Source organism: Genypterus blacodes, unplaced genomic scaffold, assembly GCF_046128005.1.
Source record: "Genypterus blacodes isolate CSIRO-AG114 ecotype Tasmania unplaced genomic scaffold, CSIRO-AGI_Gbla_v1 ptg000039l_1, whole genome shotgun sequence".
In the NCBI taxonomy this organism is placed as follows: domain Eukaryota; kingdom Metazoa; phylum Chordata; class Actinopteri; order Ophidiiformes; family Ophidiidae; genus Genypterus; species Genypterus blacodes.
Genome location: NW_027466852.1, coordinates 8,401,233 through 8,416,104, shown reverse-complemented (window position 1 = coordinate 8,416,104; position 14,872 = coordinate 8,401,233). Strand labels below are relative to the sequence as shown.

Genomic DNA, 14,872 nt, shown 5'->3' with positions numbered 1-14,872 from the left:
GTGAGAATCACGTGTTTCTCTTCACCTATATTGTAGGGCAGAGGCCTTTGTCAGGTGGTGCTTCTCTCCTTTTTGACAATAGCTGAGGAGGAACGTTTATTTCTCTCACTGTGTTCTGACGATGCATTTTTGAAGAACCATAACAGAAGGTACCAAGGATTCAATGTGGGCTAGTTGCGTTGGAGGTTTTGCACATATCCACTCTGTGTTCTCTTCAATCCGTATAAATCTTTCGCCTTTTACTAAAGATTTCCGTGGAGAGGAGCAATAAGAGTATCGAATAATTTTTGATTCCCTGCTTTGCTGCAGGGCTCCCATACCTGTTCAATATCAATTTGTTGACACCTCCTCAAGCTGTCTCACTCTCCTCGAGGTCGAATGGCTGACCCAAGCATGTGTACGGGTCAGCATCCTTGCTTCAAGCGTTAGTAGAAACAAATGTAGTGTGAAAGGACATCATTGAATGAGCAAATATTCTAGCAAGCAGCCTTCCTGCCAATATCATTGCGAGTGTTATCAGACTACCAGGTGAGAAACAAGTGTGTCTTCATTTAACATGTGTACCTGAGGACTTTGACCAGATAAAGTTTCCTTCTTTTTTTTGAAACAGATTGCAACATCATTGAGGAGAAAGCTTCTTTTCCAGAAACCGAGGCGGGGCAACAGGATTCCCACAATCCATCTGTCATGCACCACAAAAGAAGGTACTGACACTGAAAACTGGATCCTTTAGTCAGTGCTTTCACCCTGACTTGGCTGCTGGCCCTCTTCACATGGTATAAATCTTTTGCCTTTTCCTCAAATCTTGTTGTATTGCTTTTCCCTTACAAATCTATTTAAAGGTCAGGTCTTAAGGACCTGGATCAAGCTCTGTAGACTAGATGCTAATGTCTACAACACCAGAAAGTTGGACTTGGTTTCAATTTGCTATATCACTGCGGCAGATATCTGTCGCCGATGCTATTGATTTAGAACTGAAGAAAGACCAGACTGACAGAGAGGAGATTCTGTGGCAATAAGCCTAGCTACTAGCATAATTGACACGTCTAAAAGGCTGTGAGTGAGAATCACGTGTTTCTCTTCACCTATATTGTAGGGCAGAGGCCTTTGTCAGGTGGTGCTTCTCTCCTTTTTGACAATAGCTGAGGAGGAACGTTTATTTCTCTCACTGTGTTCTGACGATGCATTTTTGAAGAACCATAACAGAAGGTACCAAGGATTCAATGTGGGCTAGTTGCGTTGGAGGTTTTGCACATATCCACTCTGTGTTCTCTTCAATCCGTATAAATCTTTCGCCTTTTACTAAAGATTTCCGTGGAGAGGAGCAATAAGAGTATCGAATAATTTTTGATTCCCTGCTTTGCTGCAGGTCTCCCATACCTGTTCAATATCAATTTGTTGACACCTCCTCAAGCTGTCTCACTCTCCTCGAGGTCGAATGGCTGACCCAAGCATGTGTACGGGTCAGCATCCTTGCTTCAAGCGTTAGTAGAAACAAATGTAGTTTGAAAGGACATCATTGAATGAGCAAATATTCTAGCAAGCAGCCTTCCTGCCAATATCATTGCGAGTGTTATCAGACTACCAGGTGAGAAACAAGTGTGTCTTCATTTAACATGTGTACCTGAGGACTTTGACCAGATAAAGTTTCCTTCTTTTTTTGAAACAGATTGCAACATCATTGAGGAGAAAGCTTCTTTTCCAGAAACCGAGGCGGGGCAACAGGATTCCCACAATCCATCTGTCATGCACCACAAAAGAAGGTACTGACACTGAAAACTGGATCCTTTAGTCAGCGCTTTCACCCTAACTTGGCTGCTGGCCCTCTTCACATGGTATAAATCTTTTGCCTTTTCCTCAAATCTTGTTGTATTGCTTTTCCCTTACAAATCTATTTAAAGGTCAGGTCTTAAGGACCTGGATCAAGCTCTGTAGACTAGATGCTAATGTCTACAACACCAGAAAGTTGGACTTGGTTTCAATTTGCTATATCACTGCGGCAGATATCTGTCGCCGATGCTATTGATTTAGAACTGAAGAAAGACCAGACTGACAGAGAGGAGATTCTGTGGCAATAAGCCTAGCTACTAGCATAATTGACACGTCTAAAAGGCTGTGAGTGAGAATCACGTGTTTCTCTTCACCTATATTGTAGGGCAGAGGCCTTTGTCAGGTGGTGCTTCTCTCCTTTTTGACAATAGCTGAGGAGGAACGTTTATTTCTCTCACTTGACGATGCATTTTTGAAGAACCATAACAGAAGGTACCAAGGATTCAATGTGGGCTAGTTGCGTTGGAGGTTTTGCACATATCCACTCTGTGTTCTCTTCAATCCGTATAAATCTTTCGCTTTTTACTAAAGATTTCCGTGGAGAGGAGCAATAAGAGTATCGAATAATTTTTGATTCCCTGCTTTGCTGCAGGGCTTCCATACCTGTACAATATCAATTTGTTGACACCTCCTCAAGCTGTCTCACTCTCCTCGAGGTCGAATGGCCGACCCAAGCATGTGTACGGGTCAGCATCCTTGCTTCAAGCGTTAGTAGAAACAAATGTAGTTTGAAAGGACATCATTGAATGAGCAAATATTCTAGCAAGCAGCCTTCCTGCCAATATCATTGCGAGTGTTATCAGACTACCAGGTGAGAAACAAGTGTGTCTTCATTTAACATGTGTACCTGAGGACTTTGACCAGATAAAGTTTCCTTCTTTTTTTGAAACAGATTGCAACATCATTGAGGAGAAAGCTTCTTTTCCAGAAACCGAGGCGGGGCAACAGGATTCCCACAATCCATCTGTCATGCACCACAAAAGAAGGTACTGACACTGAAAACTGGATCCTTTAGTCAGCGCTTTCACCCTGACTTGGCTGCTGGCCCTCTTCACATGGTATAAATCTTTTGCCTTTTCCTCAAATCTTGTTGTATTGCTTTTCCCTTACAAATCTATTTAAAGGTCAGGTCTTAAGGACCTGGATCAAGCTCTGTAGACTAGATGCTAATGTCTACAACACCACAAAGTTGGACTTGGTTTCAATTTGCTATATAACTGCGGCAGATATCTGTCGCCGATGCTATTGATTTAGAACTGAAGAAAGACCAGACTGACAGAGAGGAGATTCTGTGGCAATAAGCCTAGCTACTAGCATAATTGACACGTCTAAAAGGCTGTGAGTGAGAATCACGAGTTTCTCTTCACCTATATTGTAGGGCAGAGGCCTTTGTCAGGTGGTGCTTCTCTCCTTTTTGACAATAGCTGAGGAGGAACGTTTATTTCTCTCACTGTGTTCTGACGATGCATTTTTGAAGAACCATAACAGAAGGTACCAAGGATTCAATGTGGGCTAGTTGCGTTGGAGGTTTTGCACATATCCACTCTGTGTTCTCTTCAATCCGTATAAATCTTTCGCCTTTTACTAAAGATTTCCGTGGAGAGGAGCAATAAGAGTATCGAATAATTTTTGATTCCCTGCTTTGCTGCAGGGCTTCCAACCTGTTCAATATCAATTTGTTGACACCTCCTCAAGCTGTCTCACTCTCCTCGAGGTCGAATGGCTGACCCAAGCATGTGTACGGGTCAGCATCCTTGCTTCAAGCGTTAGTAGAAACAAATGTAGTTTGAAAGGACATCATTGAATGAGCAAATATTCTAGCAAGCAGCCTTCCTGCCAATATCATTGCGAGTGTTATCAGACTACCAGGTGAGAAACAAGTGTGTCTTCATTTAACATGTGTACCTGAGGACTTTGACCAGATAAAGTTTCCTTCTTTTTTTGAAACAGATTGCAACATCATTGAGGAGAAAGCTTCTTTTCCAGAAACCGAGGCGGGGCAACAGGATTCCCACAATCCATCTGTCATGCACCACAAAAGAAGGTACTGACACTGAAAACTGGATCCTTTAGTCAGTGCTTTCACCCTGACTTGGCTGCTGGCCCTCTTCACATGGTATAAATCTTTTGCCTTTTCCTCAAATCTTGTTGTATTGCTTTTCCCTTACAAATCTATTTAAAGGTCAGGTCTTAAGGACCTGGATCAAGCTCTGTAGACTAGATGCTAATGTCTACAACACCACAAAGTTGGACTTGGTTTCAATTTGCTATATCACTGCGGCAGATATCTGTCGCCGATGCTATTGATTTAGAACTGAAGAAAGACCAGACTGACAGAGAGGAGATTCTGTGGCAATAAGCCTAGCTACTAGCATAATTGACACGTCTAAAAGGCTGTGAGTGAGAATCACGTGTTTCTCTTCACCTATATTGTAGGGCAGAGGCCTTTGTCAGGTGGTGCTTCTCTCCTTTTTGACAATAGCTGAGGAGGAACGTTTATTTCTCTCACTGTGTTCTGACGATGCATTTTTGAAGAACCATAACAGAAGGTACCAAGGATTCAATGTGGGCTAGTTGCGTTGGAGGTTTTGCACATATCCACTCTGTGTTCTCTTCAATCCGTATAAATCTTTCGCCTTTTACTAAAGATTTCCGTGGAGAGGAGCAATAAGAGTATCGAACAATTTTTGATTCCCTGCTTTCCGCAGGGCTTCCATACCTGTACAATATCAATATGTTGACACCTCCCCAAGCTGTCTCACTCTTGAGGTTAAATGGCTGACCCAAGCATGTGTACGGGTCAGCATCCTTGCTTCAAGCGTTAGTAGAAACAAATGTAGTTTGAAAGGACATCATTGAATGAGCAAATATTCTAGCAAGCAGCCTTCCTGCCAATATCATTGCGAGTGTTATCAGACTACCAGGTGAGAAACAAGTGTGTCTTCATTTAACATGTGTACCTGAGGACTTTGACCAGATAAAGTTTCCTTCTTTTTTTGAAACAGATTGCAACATCATTGAGGAGAAAGCTTCTTTTCCAGAAACCGAGGCGGGGCAACAGGATTCCCACAATCCATCTGTCATGCACCACAAAAGAAGGTACTGACACTGAAAACTGGATCCTTTAGTCAGCGCTTTCACCCTAACTTGGCTGCTGGCCCTCTTCACATGGTATAAATCTTTTGCCTTTTCCTCAAATCTTGTTGTATTGCTTTTCCCTTACAAATCTATTTAAAGGTCAGGTCTTAAGGACCTGGATCAAGCTCTGTAGACTAGATGCTAATGTCTACAACACCAGAAAGTTGGACTTGGTTTCAATTTGCTATATCACTGCGGCAGATATCTGTCGCCGATGCTATTGATTTAGAACTGAAGAAAGACCAGACTGACAGAGAGGAGATTCTGTGGCAATAAGCCTAGCTACTAGCATAATTGACACGTCTAAAAGGCTGTGAGTGAGAATCACGTGTTTCTCTTCACCTATATTGTAGGGCAGAGGCCTTTGTCAGGTGGTGCTTCTCTCCTTTTTGACAATAGCTGAGGAGGAACGTTTATTTCTCTCACTGTGTTCTGACGATGCATTTTTGAAGAACCATAACAGAAGGTACCAAGGATTCAATGTGGGCTAGTTGCGTTGGAGGTTTTGCACATATCCACTCTGTGTTCTCTTCATTCCGTATAAATCTTTCGCCTTTTACTAAAGATTTCCGTGGAGAGGAGCAATAAGAGTATCGAATAATTTTTGATTCCCTGCTTTGCTGCAGGGCTTCCATACCTGTACAATATCAATTTGTTGACACCTCCTCAAGCTGTCTCACTCTCCTCGAGGTCGAATGGCCGACCCAAGCATGTGTACGGGTCAGCATCCTTGCTTCAAGCGTTAGTAGAAACAAATGTAGTTTGAAAGGACATCATTGAATGAGCAAATATTCTAGCAAGCAGCCTTCCTGCCAATATCATTGCGAGTGTTATCAGACTACCAGGTGAGAAACAAGTGTGTCTTCATTTAACATGTGTACCTGAGGACTTTGACCAGATAAAGTTTCCTTCTTTTTTTGAAACAGATTGCAACATCATTGAGGAGAAAGCTTCTTTTCCAGAAACCGAGGCGGGGCAACAGGATTCCCACAATCCATCTGTCATGCACCACAAAAGAAGGTACTGACACTGAAAACTGGATCCTTTAGTCAGCGCTTTCACCCTAACTTGGCTGCTGGCCCTCTTCACATGGTATAAATCTTTTGCCTTTTCCTCAAATCTTGTTGTATTGCTTTTCCCTTACAAATCTATTTAAAGGTCAGGTCTTAAGGACCTGGATCAAGCTCTGTAGACTAGATGCTAATGTCTACAACACCAGAAAGTTGGACTTGGTTTCAATTTGCTATATCACTGCGGCAGATATCTGTCGCCGATGCTATTGATTTAGAACTGAAGAAAGACCAGACTGACAGAGAGGAGATTCTGTGGCAATAAGCCTAGCTACTAGCATAATTGACACGTCTAAAAGGCTGTGAGTGAGAATCACGTGTTTCTCTTCACCTATATTGTAGGGCAGAGGCCTTTGTCAGGTGGTGCTTCTCTCCTTTTTGACAATAGCTGAGGAGGAACGTTTATTTCTCTCACTGTGTTCTGACGATGCATTTTTGAAGAACCATAACAGAAGGTACCAAGGATTCAATGTGGGCTAGTTGCGTTGGAGGTTTTGCACATATCCACTCTGTGTTCTCTTCATTCCGTATAAATCTTTCGCCTTTTACTAAAGATTTCCGTGGAGAGGAGCAATAAGAGTATCGAATAATTTTTGATTCCCTGCTTTGCTGCAGGGCTTCCATACCTGTACAATATCAATTTGTTGACACCTCCTCAAGCTGTCTCACTCTCCTCGAGGTCGAATGGCCGACCCAAGCATGTGTACGGGTCAGCATCCTTGCTTCAAGCGTTAGTAGAAACAAATGTAGTTTGAAAGGACATCATTGAATGAGCAAATATTCTAGCAAGCAGCCTTCCTGCCAATATCATTGCGAGTGTTATCAGACTACCAGGTGAGAAACAAGTGTGTCTTCATTTAACATGTGTACCTGAGGACTTTGACCAGATAAAGTTTCCTTCTTTTTTTGAAACAGATTGCAACATCATTGAGGAGAAAGCTTCTTTTCCAGAAACCGAGGCGGGGCAACAGGATTCCCACAATCCATCTGTCATGCACCACAAAAGAAGGTACTGACACTGAAAACTGGATCCTTTAGTCAGCGCTTTCACCCTGACTTGGCTGCTGGCCCTCTTCACATGGTATAAATCTTTTGCCTTTTCCTCAAATCTTGTTGTATTGCTTTTCCCTTACAAATCTATTTAAAGGTCAGGTCTTAAGGACCTGGATCAAGCTCTGTAGACTAGATGCTAATGTCTACAACACCACAAAGTTGGACTTGGTTTCAATTTGCTATATCACTGCGGCAGATATCTGTCGCCGATGCTATTGATTTAGAACTGAAGAAAGACCAGACTGACAGAGAGGAGATTCTGTGGCAATAAGCCTAGCTACTAGCATAATTGACACGTCTAAAAGGCTGTGAGTGAGAATCACGTGTTTCTCTTCACCTATATTGTAGGGCAGAGGCCTTTGTCAGGTGGTGCTTCTCTCCTTTTTGACAATAGCTGAGGAGGAACGTTTATTTCTCTCACTGTGTTCTGACGATGCATTTTTGAAGAACCATAACAGAAGGTACCAAGGATTCAATGTGGGCTAGTTGCGTTGGAGGTTTTGCACATATCCACTCTGTGTTCTCTTCAATCCGTATAAATCTTTCGCCTTTTACTAAAGATTTCCGTGGAGAGGAGCAATAAGAGTATCGAATAATTTTTGATTCCCTGCTTTGCTGCAGGGCTCCCATACCTGTTCAATATCAATTTGTTGACACCTCCTCAAGCTGTCTCACTCTCCTCGAGGCCGAATGGCTGACCCAAGAATGTGTACGGGTCAGCATCCTTGCTTCAAGCGTTAGTAGAAACAAATGTAGTTTGAAAGGACATCATTGAATGAGCAAATATTCTAGCAAGCAGCCTTCCTGCCAATATCATTGCGAGTGTTATCAGACTACCAGGTGAGAAACAAGTGTGTCTTCATTTAACATGTGTACCTGAGGACTTTGACCAGATAAAGTTTCCTTCTTTTTTTGAAACAGATTGCAACATCATTGAGGAGAAAGCTTCTTTTCCAGAAACCGAGGCGGGGCAACAGGATTCCCACAATCCATCTGTCATGCACCACAAAAGAAGGTACTGACACTGAAAACTGGATCCTTTAGTCAGCGCTTTCACCCTAACTTGGCTGCTGGCCCTCTTCACATGGTATAAATCTTGTTGTATTGCTTTTCCCTTACAAATCTATTTAAAGGTCAGGTCTTAAGGACCTGGATCAAGCTCTGTAGACTAGATGCTAATGTCTACAACACCACAAAGTTGGACTTGGTTTCAATTTGCTATATCACTGTGGCAGATATCTGTCGCCGGTGCTATTGATTTAGAACTGAAGAAAGACCAGACTGACAGAGAGGAGATTCTGTGGCAATAAGCCTAGCTACTAGCATAATTGACACGTCTAAAAGGCTGTGAGTGAGAATCACGTGTTTCTCTTCACCTATATTGTAGGGCAGAGGCCTTTGTCAGGTGGTGCTTCTCTCCTTTTTGACAATAGCTGAGGAGGAACGTTTATTTCTCTCACTGTGTTCTGACGATGCATTTTTGAAGAACCATAACAGAAGGTACCAAGGATTCAATGTGGGCTAGTTGCGTTGGAGGTTTTGCACATATCCACTCTGTGTTCTCTTCAATCCGTATAAATCTTTCGCCTTTTACTAAAGATTTCCGTGGAGAGGAGCAATAAGAGTATCGAATAATTTTTGATTGCTTTGCTGCAGGGCTTCCATACCTGTTCAATATCAATTTGTTGACACCTCCTCAAGCTGTCTCACTCTCCTTGAGGTCGAATGGCTGACCCAAGCATGTGTACGGGTCAGCATCCTTGCTTCAAGCGTTAGTAGAAACAAATGTAGTTTGAAAGGACATCATTGAATGAGCAAATATTCTAGCAAGCAGCCTTCCTGCCAATATCATTGCGAGTGTTATCAGACTACCAGGTGAGAAACAAGTGTGTCTTCATTTAACATGTGTACCTGAGGACTTTGACCAGATAAAGTTTCCTTCTTTTTTTGAAACAGATTGCAACATCATTGAGGAGAAAGCTTCTTTTCCAGAAACCGAGGCGGGGCAACAGGATTCCCACAATCCATCTGTCATGCACCACAAAAGAAGGTACTGACACTGAAAACTGGATCCTTTAGTCAGCGCTTTCACCCTAACTTGGCTGCTGGCCCTCTTCACATGGTATAAATCTTGTTGTATTGCTTTTCCCTTACAAATCTATTTAAAGGTCAGGTCTTAAGGACCTGGATCAAGCTCTGTAGACTAGATGCTAATGTCTACAACACCACAAAGTTGGACTTGGTTTCAATTTGCTATATCACTGTGGCAGATATCTGTCGCCGGTGCTATTGATTTAGAACTGAAGAAAGACCAGACTGACAGAGAGGAGATTCTGTGGCAATAAGCCTAGCTACTAGCATAATTGACACGTCTAAAAGGCTGTGAGTGAGAATCACGTGTTTCTCTTCACCTATATTGTAGGGCAGAGGCCTTTGTCAGGTGGTGCTTCTCTCCTTTTTGACAATAGCTGAGGAGGAACGTTTATTTCTCTCACTGTGTTCTGACGATGCATTTTTGAAGAACCATAACAGAAGGTACCAAGGATTCAATGTGGGCTAGTTGCGTTGGAGGTTTTGCACATATCCACTCTGTGTTCTCTTCAATCCGTATAAATCTTTCGCCTTTTACTAAAGATTTCCGTGGAGAGGAGCAATAAGAGTATCGAATAATTTTTGATTGCTTTGCTGCAGGGCTTCCATACCTGTTCAATATCAATTTGTTGACACCTCCTCAAGCTGTCTCACTCTCCTTGAGGTCGAATGGCTGACCCAAGCATGTGTACGGGTCAGCATCCTTGCTTCAAGCGTTAGTAGAAACAAATGTAGTTTGAAAGGACATCATTGAATGAGCAAATATTCTAGCAAGCAGCCTTCCTGCCAATATCATTGCGAGTGTTATCAGACTACCAGGTGAGAAACAAGTGTGTCTTCATTTAACATGTGTACCTGAGGACTTTGACCAGATAAAGTTTCCTTCTTTTTTTGAAACAGATTGCAACATCATTGAGGAGAAAGCTTCTTTTCCAGAAACCGAGGCGGGGCAACAGGATTCCCACAATCCATCTGTCATGCACCACAAAAGAAGGTACTGACACTGAAAACTGGATCCTTTAGTCAGCGCTTTCACCCTGACTTGGCTGCTGGCCCTCTTCACATGGTATAAATCTTTTGCCTTTTCCTCAAATCTTGTTGTATTGCTTTTCCCTTACAAATCTATTTAAAGGTCAGGTCTTAAGGACCTGGATCAAGCTCTGTAGACTAGATGCTAATGTCTACAACACCACAAAGTTGGACTTGGTTTCAATTTGCTATATAACTGCGGCAGATATCTGTCGCCGATGCTATTGATTTAGAACTGAAGAAAGACCAGACTGACAGAGAGGAGATTCTGTGGCAATAAGCCTAGCTACTAGCATAATTGACACGTCTAAAAGGCTGTGAGTGAGAATCACGTGTTTCTCTTCACCTATATTGTAGGGCAGAGGCCTTTGTCAGGTGGTGCTTCTCTCCTTTTTGACAATAGCTGAGGAGGAACGTTTATTTCTCTCACTGTGTTCTGACGATGCATTTTTGAAGAACCATAACAGAAGGTACCAAGGATTCAATGTGGGCTAGTTGCGTTGGAGGTTTTGCACATATCCACTCTGTGTTCTCTTCAATCCGTATAAATCTTTCGCCTTTTACTAAAGATTTCCGTGGAGAGGAGCAATAAGAGTATCGAATAATTTTTGATTCCCTGCTTTGCTGCAGGGCTCCCATACCTGTTCAATATCAATTTGTTGACACCTCCTCAAGCTGTCTCACTCTCCTCGAGGTCGAATGGCTGACCCAAGCATGTGTACGGGTCAGCATCCTTGCTTCAAGCGTTAGTAGAAACAAATGTAGTTTGAAAGGACATTATTGAATGAGCAAATATTCTAGCAAGCAGCCTTCCTGCCAATATCATTGCGAGTGTTATCAGACTACCAGGTGAGAAACAAGTGTGTCTTCATTTAACATGTGTACCTGAGGACTTTGACCAGATAAAGTTTCCTTCTTTTTTTGAAACAGATTGCAACATCATTGAGGAGAAAGCTTCTTTTCCAGAAACCGAGGCGGGGCAACAGGATTCCCACAATCCATCTGTCATGCACCACAAAAGAAGGTACTGACACTGAAAACTGGATCCTTTAGTCAGCGCTTTCACCCTGACTTGGCTGCTGGCCCTCTTCACATGGTATAAATCTTTTGCCTTTTCCTCAAATCTTGTTGTATTGCTTTTCCCTTACAAATCTATTTAAAGGTCAGGTCTTAAGGACCTGGATCAAGCTCTGTAGACTAGATGCTAATGTCTACAACACCACAAAGTTGGACTTGGTTTCAATTTGCTATATAACTGCGGCAGATATCTGTCGCCGATGCTATTGATTTAGAACTGAAGAAAGACCAGACTGACAGAGAGGAGATTCTGTGGCAATAAGCCTAGCTACTAGCATAATTGACACGTCTAAAAGGCTGTGAGTGAGAATCACGTGTTTCTCTTCACCTATATTGTAGGGCAGAGGCCTTTGTCAGGTGGTGCTTCTCTCCTTTTTGACAATAGCTGAGGAGGAACGTTTATTTCTCTCACTGTGTTCTGACGATGCATTTTTGAAGAACCATAACAGAAGGTACCAAGGATTCAATGTGGGCTAGTTGCGTTGGAGGTTCTGCACATATCCACTCTGTGTTCTCTTCAATCCGTATAAATCTTTCGCCTTTTACTAAAGATTTCCGTGGAGAGGAGCAATAAGAGTATCGAATAATTTTTGATTCCCTGCTTTGCTGCAGGGCTCCCATACCTGTTCAATATCAATTTGTTGACACCTCCTCAAGCTGTCTCACTCTCCTCGAGGTCGAATGGCTGACCCAAGCATGTGTACGGGTCAGCATCCTTGCTTCAAGCGTTAGTAGAAACAAATGTAGTTTGAAAGGACATCATTGAATGAGCAAATATTCTAGCAAGCAGCCTTCCTGCCAATATCATTGCGAGTGTTATCAGACTACCAGGTGAGAAACAAGTGTGTCTTCATTTAACATGTGTACCTGAGGACTTTGACCAGATAAAGTGTCCTTCTTTTTTTGAAACAGATTGCAACATCATTGAGGAGAAAGCTTCTTTTCCAGAAACCGAGGCGGGGCAACAGGATTCCCACAATCCATCTGTCATGCACCACAAAAGAAGGTACTGACACTGAAAACTGGATCCTTTAGTCAGTGCTTTCACCCTGACTTGGCTGCTGGCCCTCTTCACATGGTATAAATCTTTTGCCTTTTCCTCAAATCTTGTTGTATTGCTTTTCCCTTACAAATCTATTTAAAGGTCAGGTCTTAAGGACCTGGATCAAGCTCTGTAGACTAGATGCTAATGTCTACAACACCACAAAGTTGGACTTGGTTTCAATTTGCTATATCACTGTGGCAGATATCTGTCGCCGGTGCTATTGATTTAGAACTGAAGAAAGACCAGACTGACAGAGAGGAGATTCTGTGGCAATAAGCCTAGCTACTAGCATAATTGACACGTCTAAAAGGCTGTGAGTGAGAATCACGTGTTTCTCTTCACCTATATTGTAGGGCAGAGGCCTTTGTCAGGTGGTGCTTCTCTCCTTTTTGACAATAGCTGAGGAGGAACGTTTATTTCTCTCACTGTGTTCTGACGATGCATTTTTGAAGAACCATAACAGAAGGTACCAAGGATTCAATGTGGGCTAGTTGCGTTGGAGGTTTTGCACATATCCACTCTGTGTTCTCTTCAATCCGTATAAATCTTTCGCCTTTTACTAAAGATTTCCGTGGAGAGGAGCAATAAGAGTATCGAATAATTTTTGATTGCTTTGCTGCAGGGCTTCCATACCTGTTCAATATCAATTTGTTGACACCTCCTCAAGCTGTCTCACTCTCCTCGAGGTCGAATGGCTGACCCAAGCATGTGTACGGGTCAGCATCCTTGCTTCAAGCGTTAGTAGAAACAAATGTAGTTTGAAAGGACATTATTGAATGAGCAAATATTCTAGCAAGCAGCCTTCCTGCCAATATCATTGCGAGTGTTATCAGACTACCAGGTGAGAAACAAGTGTGTCTTCATTTAACATGTGTACCTGAGGACTTTGACCAGATAAAGTTTCCTTCTTTTTTTGAAACAGATTGCAACATCATTGAGGAGAAAGCTTCTTTTCCAGAAACCGAGGCGGGGCAACAGGATTCCCACAATCCATCTGTCATGCACCACAAAAGAAGGTACTGACACTGAAAACTGGATCCTTTAGTCAGCGCTTTCACCCTAACTTGGCTGCTGGCCCTCTTCACATGGTATAAATCTTTTGCCTTTTCCTCAAATCTTGTTGTATTGCTTTTCCCTTACAAATCTATTTAAAGGTCAGGTCTTAAGGACCTGGATCAAGCTCTGTAGACTAGATGCTAATGTCTACAACACCACAAAGTTGGACTTGGTTTCAATTTGCTATATAACTGCGGCAGATATCTGTCGCCGATGCTATTGATTTAGAACTGAAGAAAGACCAGACTGACAGAGAGGAGATTCTGTGGCAATAAGCCTAGCTACTAGCATAATTGACACGTCTAAAAGGCTGTGAGTGAGAATCACGTGTTTCTCTTCACCTATATTGTAGGGCAGAGGCCTTTGTCAGGTGGTGCTTCTCTCCTTTTTGACAATAGCTGAGGAGGAACGTTTATTTCTCTCACTGTGTTCTGACGATGCATTTTTGAAGAACCATAACAGAAGGTACCAAGGATTCAATGTGGGCTAGTTGCGTTGGAGGTTTTGCACATATCCACTCTGTGTTCTCTTCAATCCGTATAAATCTTTCGCCTTTTACTAAAGATTTCCGTGGAGAGGAGCAATAAGAGTATCGAATAATTTTTGATTCCCAGCTTTGCTGCAGGGCTCCCATACCTGTTCAATATCAATTTGTTGACACCTCCTCAAGCTGTCTCACTCTCCTCGAGGTCGAATGGCTGACCCAAGCATGTGTACGGGTCAGCATCCTTGCTTCAAGCGTTAGTAGAAACAAATGTAGTTTGAAAGGACATCATTGAATGAGCAAATATTCTAGCAAGCAGCCTTCCTGCCAATATCATTGCGAGTGTTATCAGACTACCAGGTGAGAAACAAGTGTGTCTTCATTTAACATGTGTACCTGAGGACTTTGACCAGATAAAGTTTCCTTCTTTTTTTGAAACAGATTGCAACATCATTGAGGAGAAAGCTTCTTTTCCAGAAACCGAGGCGGGGCAACAGGATTCCCACAATCCATCTGTCATGCACCACAAAAGAAGGTACTGACACTGAAAACTGGATCCTTTAGTCAGCGCTTTCACCCTAACTTGGCTGCTCGCCCTCTTCACATGGTATAAATCTTTTGCCTTTTCCTCAAATCTTGTTGTATTGCTTTTCCCTTACAAATCTATTTAAAGGTCAGGTCTTAAGGACCTGGATCAAGCTCTGTAGACTAGATGCTAATGTCTACAACACCACAAAGTTGGACTTGGTTTCAATTTGCTATATCACTGTGGCAGATATCTGTCGCCGATGCTATTGATTTAGAACTGAAGAAAGACCAGACTGACAGAGAGGAGATTCTGTGGCAATAAGCCTAGCTACTAGCATAATTGACACGTCTAAAAGGCTGTGAGTGAGAATCACGTGTTTCTCTTCACCTATATTGTAGGGCAGAGGCCTTTGTCAGGTGGTGCTTCTCTCCTTTTTGACAATAGCTGAGGAGGAACGTTTATTTCTCTCA

The 14,872-nt window shown here is 42.5% G+C and overlaps 11 non-coding genes and 3 pseudogenes across 11 annotated transcripts; all 14 read left to right on the top strand.

The window, feature by feature from the left end:
- Positions 1–198: 198 nt before the first annotated feature.
- LOC142998432 (U5 spliceosomal RNA) lies at positions 199–312 on the top strand. Its single transcript, XR_012962769.1, has one exon. It is a non-coding gene; the product is annotated as a U5 spliceosomal RNA (small nuclear RNA).
- Positions 313–1,258: 946 nt separating this feature from the next.
- On the top strand, positions 1,259–1,372 carry LOC142998508 (U5 spliceosomal RNA). Its single transcript, XR_012962845.1, has one exon. It is a non-coding gene; the product is annotated as a U5 spliceosomal RNA (small nuclear RNA).
- A 939-nt stretch (positions 1,373–2,311) lies between these two features.
- On the top strand, positions 2,312–2,425 carry LOC142998523 (U5 spliceosomal RNA). The gene has a single exon (XR_012962860.1). It is a non-coding gene; the product is annotated as a U5 spliceosomal RNA (small nuclear RNA).
- Positions 2,426–3,370: 945 nt separating this feature from the next.
- LOC142998431 (U5 spliceosomal RNA) lies at positions 3,371–3,484 on the top strand. Its single transcript, XR_012962768.1, has one exon. It is a non-coding gene; the product is annotated as a U5 spliceosomal RNA (small nuclear RNA).
- A 944-nt stretch (positions 3,485–4,428) lies between these two features.
- LOC142998496 (U5 spliceosomal RNA) lies at positions 4,429–4,541 on the top strand. The gene has a single exon (XR_012962833.1). It is a non-coding gene; the product is annotated as a U5 spliceosomal RNA (small nuclear RNA).
- A 942-nt stretch (positions 4,542–5,483) lies between these two features.
- On the top strand, positions 5,484–5,597 carry LOC142998413 (U5 spliceosomal RNA). The gene has a single exon (XR_012962750.1). It is a non-coding gene; the product is annotated as a U5 spliceosomal RNA (small nuclear RNA).
- Positions 5,598–6,542: 945 nt separating this feature from the next.
- On the top strand, positions 6,543–6,656 carry LOC142998412 (U5 spliceosomal RNA). Its single transcript, XR_012962749.1, has one exon. It is a non-coding gene; the product is annotated as a U5 spliceosomal RNA (small nuclear RNA).
- Positions 6,657–7,601: 945 nt separating this feature from the next.
- Positions 7,602–7,715, top strand: LOC142998430 (U5 spliceosomal RNA). Its single transcript, XR_012962767.1, has one exon. It is a non-coding gene; the product is annotated as a U5 spliceosomal RNA (small nuclear RNA).
- Positions 7,716–8,640: 925 nt separating this feature from the next.
- Positions 8,641–8,751, top strand: LOC142998540 (U5 spliceosomal RNA; annotated as a pseudogene).
- A 924-nt stretch (positions 8,752–9,675) lies between these two features.
- Positions 9,676–9,786, top strand: LOC142998539 (U5 spliceosomal RNA; annotated as a pseudogene).
- A 944-nt stretch (positions 9,787–10,730) lies between these two features.
- LOC142998429 (U5 spliceosomal RNA) lies at positions 10,731–10,844 on the top strand. The gene has a single exon (XR_012962766.1). It is a non-coding gene; the product is annotated as a U5 spliceosomal RNA (small nuclear RNA).
- A 945-nt stretch (positions 10,845–11,789) lies between these two features.
- On the top strand, positions 11,790–11,903 carry LOC142998428 (U5 spliceosomal RNA). The gene has a single exon (XR_012962765.1). It is a non-coding gene; the product is annotated as a U5 spliceosomal RNA (small nuclear RNA).
- Positions 11,904–12,848: 945 nt separating this feature from the next.
- On the top strand, positions 12,849–12,959 carry LOC142998537 (U5 spliceosomal RNA; annotated as a pseudogene).
- A 944-nt stretch (positions 12,960–13,903) lies between these two features.
- LOC142998510 (U5 spliceosomal RNA) lies at positions 13,904–14,017 on the top strand. The gene has a single exon (XR_012962847.1). It is a non-coding gene; the product is annotated as a U5 spliceosomal RNA (small nuclear RNA).
- The last annotated feature ends 855 nt before the right edge of the window (positions 14,018–14,872 follow it).